The following is a 10,959-nucleotide window of genomic DNA, read 5'->3' as shown; positions in this document are numbered from 1 at the left end:
GTTTTTACCACGTTTTAGCTTGGTCATGCATATTATTTTTCCCTTATGTCCCCATATGATCATGTTTTACGTTTTTATGCATATTCCTCATACTTAGTACAATCCATATACTAATGCATACTTGTGCCTATATTGTTTAACTAATGTAGGGTCTGACGATCTTCCTCCTACCGCTCGTGGCTAATGGATTGCTTTGTTGATTGAAGACTTGGTGAGTCCTTTTTTAGAGGACCTTGTCACCTATGCTTACATTCTATTATGTTTTTATTTTTTGAATGTTGTATGTGGTTTATGTGATGTCCCAACAACTCTTGATTTATTAGATTGGTATGTCTAGACTATGATTAGATTTTCGTATTTATTTCAAACTATTTTCATTATATGAGATCCTCAACTTTGTCTATTATATTGTGTATATGAATGTAAAGTTGCTTGTGTAGGGACTCTCTGGGTCTTATAAGCTATTTCACGTCTAGGCTATACTTTAGGTCATGACAATAGTTCTCAAGCGTAGTCAAATGCACCAATTGTGCAAGGAATATTGAATGCACCTAGGTCTTCTTTATTTTAGACCAAAGACCTCGTAGAAATATGTAGCAATACAGTGATGCAAGTTATCTACCATCTCAAAACAAACTGTCCTCATCCTTCATGAACTTGGAAAAACTTGACATTTGCTCCAAAGCCTTCACCAAAGGGATATTCACTGAAATTTGGCAAAACATAGATATGGATTTCAAAAGCATAGTTATGAGGTGGCGGCCTAGGATGTTTTTGCAAAGGTTGTGATACCTCTACTGTTGATTCATTTGAGCTCTTAGTCCTTTAAACCTCTTAAATACTAACCTTCAACTCTCATGGCTCACCATAATCAACAAGGACTTCTTCATCAACCTTTCTCTCCGCCGGAGTATTAGTTTTAGCTTCAGCATCTCATTCTTGCTCAATACTTGTAGGTACTGGTTCGGTAAGTTATTTACCACTGCTAGTAGTAATAGTCATATATAGCCCATTCTTCTTCCTATTTTGATGTACCATTCTTCCTCTTATTTACTGACACTAATAGTTGCCTCATTTGATTCTCGAACTATTTGATAGGTGTAAATTGTTAATCAACTCGTTGACTCATATTGGAGAGATCATTTTTTAACTCCTTAACCCCGGAGTCTGTAGATTCCACCCTTTGTATCATCTTAGCTAACATATCTTCCATCTGGAGTTACCTGATCTATTTCCTGTTCTATCTCTATTACTAGGAGGTATATATAAACAATTACGATCATTCTAGAAATTTGCCAATTCCCTTGATCTCAATTTCTAGCCCTATCATAGTAGTCCATCTTTCTAATAGTTCTGACCTTGGTTCCGTGAATTATAAGTTCTAAAACCCCATGGTTGTTTAGATAATTGACTTTGTCATCATACTTAAACAGTAGATCATCATGTCGACCTGCAACTCCTATAACATTTACCTTCTCAACACCACCAGTTACAAATGTTTGGCAAGCAAATCACTATGTCTTCAAATGAGCTATGCCCTGGTCACGCTCCTCTTCTGTCCGATGTTTTTCTACTGATATTTCTGCTACATAATCAGGCACTTCTAAATCAGATTCTCTTTTTATGCCAAGCCATGTTGTTTTGAGACTTTATCTAGCATGGTTGCAACCTTTCGAAAGGTTTTAGCCATAAATGACCCTCCAACAACTACATCAACAATGAGCTTGGTTGCCAATTTAAAAAATATGAAGAAAAACTTCATCAAATGATCATGCGCTAGCTTATGGTTTGGTCACTATTTTAGCTTCTGACGGAATCTCAATCAAGTGGCCCACAATGCTTCAGTAGGTAGCTGGCTCTGATTATTAATCTCATCCTTCAACTGGAACTTCTTTGAAAGTGGGAAAAACCTCTCCAAGAAAACTTCTCTCAACTCTCTCCAAGAAGTGATTGAATTATGTGGAATCTAATTAAACAACCTTGTTGCCTCCCCAATTAGAGACAATGGAAACAACCTCAACCAAATTTTTGTTTGATTGACTCCAGGGATCTCAAAAGATTTGCTAGTGCCAATGAAGTTCATGAGCTGTTGATTTGGATAACCTTTAGCTACGCTTGTGAACAACCAATTCAAGTTCACCAACTAAATAATAGTGCTCGTTATTGTGAACTTCATGCCTGGTGGCAACTATGGGAGAACTATAGCCCTAGTAGCTCGAACTCTATCCATATCTTCATTATCCCGTCATGACCCAACTTCTCGAGTCATGATGGCACCTATTATAATCCACCAGTAGGTAAGTCAACTCGTACCAAGAACGACAGTAACGGGTACAAAGGTAGAACTTAAACAGAAATAACACTAACAATAAGAAAAGAGACAAAAGGGAAGCAACGAAAATCAAATCTATTTAAATAAAAAACCCTCATAGAACTCGGAAGCCATGAGTACAGAGCTATCTAGTATGAACAAATACAGGTCCCAAAAGAGAACTACAACTAGTTGTCATACAGGCAAAAGACTAGCTAGCATATGTATAAAATGAGACAACCTAATCTAGGACGCCAAGTGCTCACCCTCGTCTCCAGTATACTAATGATGCAAAAGATGGCACGAAAGATCACTACCGGTAGCTGGTACTAGGACGTGTATCATGAAAAAAATGCATAGTGTAGCATGAGTACCAAAACAAATGTACTCAGTAGGAATCATAGGCCGACTAAGCAAAAAAAAGGTAAAAACAATCAGAAAAGATAGAATCTCGACACAAATAGAGGTCGAAGCAGATATGAAAGAAGAATAGGAGCATATAGAAAGTAAATCAAAGTACAACTAAACTAAACCTAGCTAAACCCCCATAAGCCCAGAAGGTACACTCATGCACAAGTTTAGATAAAACCTAAACAGACACTCATATGCTCGATAGGTACACAAATTAACTCGAATCCTATGTGATTGCCTCTATCTAGAGATGATGGCCTTGAACCGTAAAGAATCGACCTCGAACTGGTAATAACGGTATTGAGCCGTCAAGAAAACAAAAAGAACTTCAGAGCGGTCACTTCCCTCTTCTTATTACTTCAGACAATGCTTCAGGATCAAAACAAAAACAACCTTGTACCATAAGCCGCACTCTACAGATACCAGCCTTGAACTGTAAACATCATCTTCAAACAAAGAATAATCATAGTGTCTAGTCAAATCATAGCCCAGCTAGCAAGAGTGACAAGTTTCATGTCAACTCTGAAGAGGATTCCAATATCAGGACTAGGTCATTATGGAACAATGTCCATCCATAAGCATCAACAAGAGGTTGCAGGCCTAGAACAACCCAATTTGAAGTCGGCACAAAAACACAACCCTCTGGTAAAGCATTAGAGCCGCAGAGATAGTGAGAGAAGGAAGAAGGTCTACAAAGTTTCACAAACGCCTAAACTACGGCTCATACTATCAGACTCAAGTCTGCTATTCCTTTCTACAATGATGTAGTCCATCCGAAATGATGTCGGAGATGATAACAAGTCTTGTGAGTCTAAGGCAACACTAGTCTATCCTAAACTAAGGCCAAACATGCTCCAAATAACAAGTAATAGGGCAAGTAATTCACACTAGCATGTAATAACACACGTAAAACCTCAACATGCATTGTACTACCCCCGAAACAGTGGTGATCAATCCTAAACATGGTTTCTAAGAAGGAAAGCAAGAATATCTAGGTATCTGCCCCTAATTCACACTAATACATATGAATTTACGCATTCAAGCTCAATCGAATTAGAAAGAAGTCGTAGCCTACCTATAGGCCGACTGTGTGCGTTCCAAATCACAATGCCCGAGCTTTTCCCTTCCAAACGGCGTCTGAATATTGCTACACTATCAAAAATAGGATTACAACGTCATTAACACCAAAACATTTAGAAACGAAAATGGACTAACTTTGGAGTCAAATGGGAATCATGAGACCCATATTGGAATTTCCAAAATCAACTCCACCAAGAGTTCCTAAACTATGCATCAAACATGTATTAAAAATTTGAACACAATCTTAGGCCTGAATCAGTGAACAACAACGCATGCAAAAAGTTCACAACTTAAGAACTAAAAAGTGGAGGGATAACAACTTTAATTCAAAATTCACCTCGAATATGGGTTTCTCAACACAATCCGATCACTCCACCACGTAACCTCTAAGATTATGGATATGTGAGACTTTGAATCACCTCAATCGGAGTTGAAACAAAAGAGAAATCGTCGTTTGAAAATAGGATATGAAGTTTCAAATTTGCTATATAAATAGCCGAGATTTAGTCGCTAAAAGTCTATTTCTGGTCCCTTATAGTCTTATTTGTGGTCACAAAATGCATGCACTAGATATCATCACTTCAGGTGGTTTGCTTAAATATTCAATTCTCTGACGGGGTGCCTGGGATTCATTCAGAACCCCATGCACACAAATGATATATGAAACCCTATAATATTTGATATTTTGAACTGAACGGAGCGGTCAAAATTCCCATACGAGATCATCTCGACAAAAAATGGGTCCCACCGCCAAACTCCATTTTATGTGAAAATTCATAAGGGGGCTAGGAATTAGCTCAGAAGCCTCAAAATTCAAACGAGGGGTCATTCTAGACCAAACTAAACATTTCGAAGCTAACCATGCTAACAAAATTCTCATTTGAGCTCGCTTACTCCGAATGTTGACTCAAGCCAAACTAGGCCTTAACTTGGAAGTTAAAATGCCTAAATGTGCTAACTCATATTAAAAGCCTCAAGTGTTGTAATGACCAAGCTACTAGCCGAAAATGGTCCTTATGGATCTGATGGAATCATCAAAATTGGATTCTGAGGTCATCTTCTTAAAATTTTGGTAAAAAAATAACCGTTCAAGGTTCAAAAGCTCCAAAACACTAAAACTTGCATAAAACCCAAACGAATGACCAGATTACAAAAACTGTCTGTCCCAACAAATCATAAATGATTAGGGGTCGCTATATGAATGCTCTAAATCATGAATAGGAGGCATAAAAACATAAATAACCTGGAGATCATTACAACATCCACTTCTATAAAGGACTTTCATCCACCAAAGTAAGAGTCAAGATGTACCTGAAGTCTCGAACAAGCCAGGAAACTACTCTCACATATCATGCTCGGTCTCCCAAGTATCCTCCTCAACTGGAAAATGCCTCCAACGAACCTTAACCACCTAAATGGATCTCGAACACAATCGTCGCACATCTCTGGCTAGAATGGCAATTCGCTCCTCCATGAAAGTCAAGTGGTCATCAACTCTACTATGTCATACTGAAGCACATGAGAATCATCACGAACATACTGCCGCAACATCAAAACATGGAAAACTTGGTGGATGGCTTAGAAAATTGGAGGTAGACTCAATTCATATGCAACCTCACCAACTATCAGAAGGATCTCTAAAGGTCCAATATACCTGGGGCTAAGCTTGCCCCGCCTCAAAAACTCTCATCACTCCCTTCACGAGCAACACAAAGAGAAAAACTCTATCACCCATTGAAAACCTCAAAGGTCACCCCATATAGTCAACATAACTCTTGTGCCTACTCTGAGCTATCAAAAGTCTATCATGAATCACCCTCACCTGGTCCAAAACCTCCTGAATCAATTCTGTACCATATAGTCTAGTCTCTATGGACTCAAACAAACCAACCAGAGAGCAACAACGCCTACCATTTAAGGTCTCAAATGGCCCATCTGAATGCCTGAATGATAGATGTTGTTGTACGCAAACTATGCCAAAGGTAAGAATTGACCCCACTAACCTTAAAACTCAAAAACAAAAGTTTGCAATATATCCTCACGAACCTGAATAGTACACTCCGACTGACCATTAGGTTGTGGGTGGAAGGTTGCACTAAGGTCAATATGAGTGCCCAACTCCTCTTGAAAATTCCTCGAAAAGTTAGAAGTAAACTATGCACCCCGATATGATATAATAGAGACCGACACACCATGAAGACGAACGACCTCTCAATTGTAGATACATGCCAATCTCTCGACACTGAACAAAGACTAAACATAGAGAAAGTGTGCTGACTTTGTCAATCGATCAACGATGACCCAAATGCTATCAAAACCTCTAGAAGTTTAAGGCAAACTTTCCACAAATTCCATAGTGATACGATCCCACTTCCACTAGTAATGCTGCCTAAAGTCACGTTACATCATTGCAGTGCCCTGATGGATAGAGTATCTAGAATCGTGGTCCTCATAAAGAATCAGCTTGACTAAATCCTTAACTCTCAAAACACAAATGTGGCCCGCAAACCTCAAAACTCTATATGAATCTTAGGTAACTTGACAACCATCACCTTCTAACACTTGATCTTGAAGTGCCACCAAAGGCCTCATCCTCGAACTAATGGCTATAGATCTGATCGAGTAAAGAGGACTGAACTCCCACATAGGCCAAAACACGCCTAGAATCTAAAACATCAAGCTGAATCATCTGATTAGCTAAGGACTGAATGTCCAAAACTAAATTCACTCTACAGTATATAGGAGGGCTAGGCTACCCATACTCACTGCGTTCCGACTCAAGTCTTCTACTACCACATTTGCCTTGCCCAGATGACAGAAAATAGAAAGGTCACAATCCTTCAGAAGCTCAATCCTATGATGTTATCTGGGATTAAGATCCCTATGGCTCATAGTATAATGAAGACTCATATGATCAATTTTCATCTCACAACGAACCCATACAGGTTGTGCCTCTAGATCTTAAGCACAAAAACTATTGCCGCTAACTCCAAGTTATATGTGTGGTAGTTGTGCTCATGTAGCCTAAGTTTCCTCGACGCATAAGCAAGAACCCCGTCCCCGGTGCATCAATATAATACACAATCCTAACCAACGTCGTATGTGTCATAATAGACAGTGAAGCTCTTGCCCTCAACTGGAGAAGTCAATATTTGGTAGTCAACAACTCTTTAAGCTTCTAAAACCTCAACTCTAATTCCTCAGACCACTTAAAAGGAACTTCAAGGCCAACCAATTAGGTCAGAGATGCCGAAATAGTGGATAAACCCTCTACAAACTATCTGTAATTGCCTGGTAATCTGACGAATCTCTGAACCTCAATAACCAGAGTGGGACTAGCCCTTTTAGAAATAGCCTCAATCTTCACCAGATCTACCATGATACCATCCTTGGACATAACATTTCCTAACAAACTTAACCAAGAACTCAAAATTTGAGAACTTGGAATAATGTCATTTATCTCTCTTTAAGTCTGGAGCATAATCACTCCTGGTGCGTGAGTATTCTAAACTGTAATGTGATCAGAATGATGAAAAAATCAAAATACAGCCTGATAACCTGTGTCATCAAGTCCAAGAAAATGGCAGAGGCATTAGTTAACCCAAAAGACATCACTAGGAACTCATAATGGTCATATGAAGTCCTAAATATGGTCTTACAGATGTCCACTACCCTAATCCTCAGTTGATGGTACCTAGACCTCACATCAATCTTCAAAAACATTGCAGCACCCTGAAGTTGGTCAAACAGATCGTCAATCCTAGGCATAGGGTAGCAGTTCTTCACTGTGACCTTATTCAACTGCCTATAATCAATACACATGTGCATCGTATTGTCCTTCTTCTTTACAAATATAACGACAATTAATGGGTACAAGGGTAGAACATAAATAAAAACAATAGTAAACAATAAGAAAAGGGACAAAAGAGAAGAAAACCAAAACTATATATACATGAAACTCCCCCCAAAACTTGGAAGTCACGAGTATAGAGCCGTCTAGTATGAAAAAATACAAGTCCCAAAAGTAGACCACAATAAGTCGTCTCAGAGAAAAAAGACTAGCTAACATATGTACAAGAGACATGTTGATCGTGGACGCCAAGTGCTCAACCCCGTCTGTTGTAACACCTCGAATTCGAGAAAGACTAGAAAGGGGTCAAGCGAGCAAGTAAGAAACACAAAAGTGGACCATGAAACAATCCACGGAGCCCTAGATGGGCCCTAAAAGGGACCACTGTCTGTTAATGCGCTTGTGGTAGGTTTTAAAAACCTACATGGGAAGGCTTCACCTTGAAGGATGCCTATACGACTCTTGGTGATGATGATGGGTCGTGAAAGGGATCATCAAGTGACCTAAATTAGAAGGTATTCTCCCCTAGTCACTGTTGAAGGACAAAGGGCGTCTAAATGGAATGTGAAGCACCACACGGACCGTGAAGCCATCCATGAAGGGGTTTTTTATCAGACTTAGAGTTTAGGTTCTGTCACACCCCGATCTTACACCCTGTACATGGCCGACACTTAAGAACCATTTATGGCCCTAAGCGAACCCTTGGAATGGCTTAATACTCAACGGAAGACTTACTAAACAATACATGAACTCAAAAGTAAATATTTGCTCATTTTTCTCAAAAATAAATAAACTCAGAAATGTCTGGAAACATTCAACAAGCCAAAAGAAGGCAACTCAAGTGTTAAAGACTAAGAATGGAAATGGAAAAGACTCCTCAAAACACTACTGTCTATGAAGCCTCTAATAAATATGATAGACGTCAGGACAAGACCCATGACATCTTAATAAGACTGAAAATAAAAGTGTAATCCTTTGGAAGCAATAAGGCTCTCCAAAGCTAACTGGAACTTCTAGAAGTATCAACGGAGCGCCTGTTGAGGACCCTGAATACGTGTATATCCCTCATAAAAAGATTTAGGCCAAATGGCATCAGTACATTGAATGTACGAGCATGCAAGGGGAACTCTAAAGCATAGACATAAGCTTGAACTGATAAAAAATAAAGACATACTCACCTCAAGACAACTCAACTCAAATATAATTTGCTCATTATGAAGCAACAATTAAAGATTTGCAATATATGTATAACGCTCTTAAAATAGTAAGTAATAACTCAATGTATGTAAAAATACAATAGTAAATTCTTTACTCTTATTTGAGAGGTTCTCTGACCGACAACCATCACTATGAGCAACGTGATGATACAGAGTCTCGTCGACGCTGCCATAACTGTCATATACCTTGTCGAAGTATAGAACATCCTCAACCAAGTGGATCTACAAATTTATCCTTAAAAGAAATAAGGAATCACCACATCATATGATCATAACTTGGAAAACATAGGGATTACATGGGTTCATGTGGAATCATCATAAAGTCATAGAATTATATCAATTCATGCTTGGAAGATCATAAAACAATAAATTAAATCAATAATTAAGAGAACCCATAACATGGAATAAAACCCTAACTCAATTGGGGAATTCTAACTTTGAAAATAGGAGAATTTGGGAACTCCATGAATGGAATGAATCCATGGATGAAAACTATCATACCTCAATACCAAAAGCTTGCCTTCAATGGAGAAATTGGAGAATTGACTTGCAAACCCTAGCTTGAACCCTTCTTCTTCAAGTTTTTTAGAGAGAGAATTATTTTGTGAGGAAGATTTGTTCTTCTTTTTTAAATTTGAGAGTGATTTTCAATTGGGAAATTTTAGAGTTAAAATACTTATATAGGGGTTTTGGTGAAGGGTAAAACGACATAGTATTAGGCTAGACTAATTCGGAAAAGACCCAACTACCCCTAGGGAAATAACTGTCGATCCCAAACGACAGCCTGACCAACGGACCATGATTTGACCGATTGTCCATCTTGTTGGTCCGTCGTCTAGCGTCAAAGGTGGAATTTGAGGCCCTGACCAACGGACCACATCCACAGACCGTGGACCCAACGACCTTCCGTTGGTCCAGTCTGTGGTTCTTGAATTTCTGAGCCACATTGGTCAGCCAATCCACGAACCAAACCTATGGTCCGTGGCTCAGTTCACGGGTCGTGGTTGGCCTCCATCGGATGGCATCAAATCTTTCAAAAAACTAAAAAATTTCCCTTTCTCGAATCCGAGGTGTTACATTATCTCCCCCTTGAGATCATTCATCCTCAAATAAGATTTAAGACATCATAAGAGGGGTGGAAACTAAATATAACAACCGATCATGCATGCAATTCACATATCCGAGGAGGAAACATCAACTCCAAGCTAAAACATGTTCAAAACATCACATCATGAAGTCTATATGCAACTCATACTCAAATGTACGTAAACATGTAGAAATCAATCAAATAACTCATTTTCTCAAAACTTAATTTTTTTCATGAATATGCATAAATGAGGAAATCATAGGAATACCTAAGACACATGACCCCAAAATAAAGAGTAAAACATGAGGAACTCATTACCTCAAGCTAGAGTAGGGGTATAAGGAAAGAGATGAGGATATTGGGACATCATATCGGCCTTGGCCTCCTAAGTATCACCCTCAACTAACTGATTCCTCCACAAAACTTTCACAGAAGCAAATTCTTTATTTCTCAACTTCTTGTCTTGCCGGTCTAAAATCTCAACCGGAACTTCCTCATAGGAAAGATTTTCCTTAACTCCCAAACCTTCTAAGGGAACTATGATATCGGATTACCAACACATTTCTTCAACATAGAGACATGAAAACCGGATGCACCGATGCCAATTCATTAGGCAATTCAAGTTCATAAGCAACCTTACCAACACGCCTCAAAATCTGATATGGGCCTACATATCGGGGACTAAGTTTCCCTTTCTTACCAAACCTCATTACACCCCTCATGGGTGAAATTTTCAAGTAAACCCAATCATTAACATCAAACTCAAGATCTCTTCTTCTTATATCAGCATGTGACTTTTGCCGACTTTGAGCCTTTTTCAACCTTTCTCTAATAAGTCTAACCTTTTCCATGGCCTCTTGTGCAGACTCGGATCCTAATATGGAAACTTCACCCACCTCAAACCAACCTATAGTATATCTACACCTTCTACCATATATGGCCTAAAATGGAGCCGTAGCAATACTTGAGTAATAAATGTTATTATAACCAAAATCAATCAATG

Source organism: Solanum tuberosum, unplaced genomic scaffold (assembly GCF_000226075.1).
Source record: "Solanum tuberosum cultivar DM 1-3 516 R44 unplaced genomic scaffold, SolTub_3.0 scf00014, whole genome shotgun sequence".
Lineage (NCBI taxonomy): Eukaryota > Viridiplantae > Streptophyta > Magnoliopsida > Solanales > Solanaceae > Solanum > Solanum tuberosum.
Note: the sequence above shows the minus strand (reverse complement) of the source record.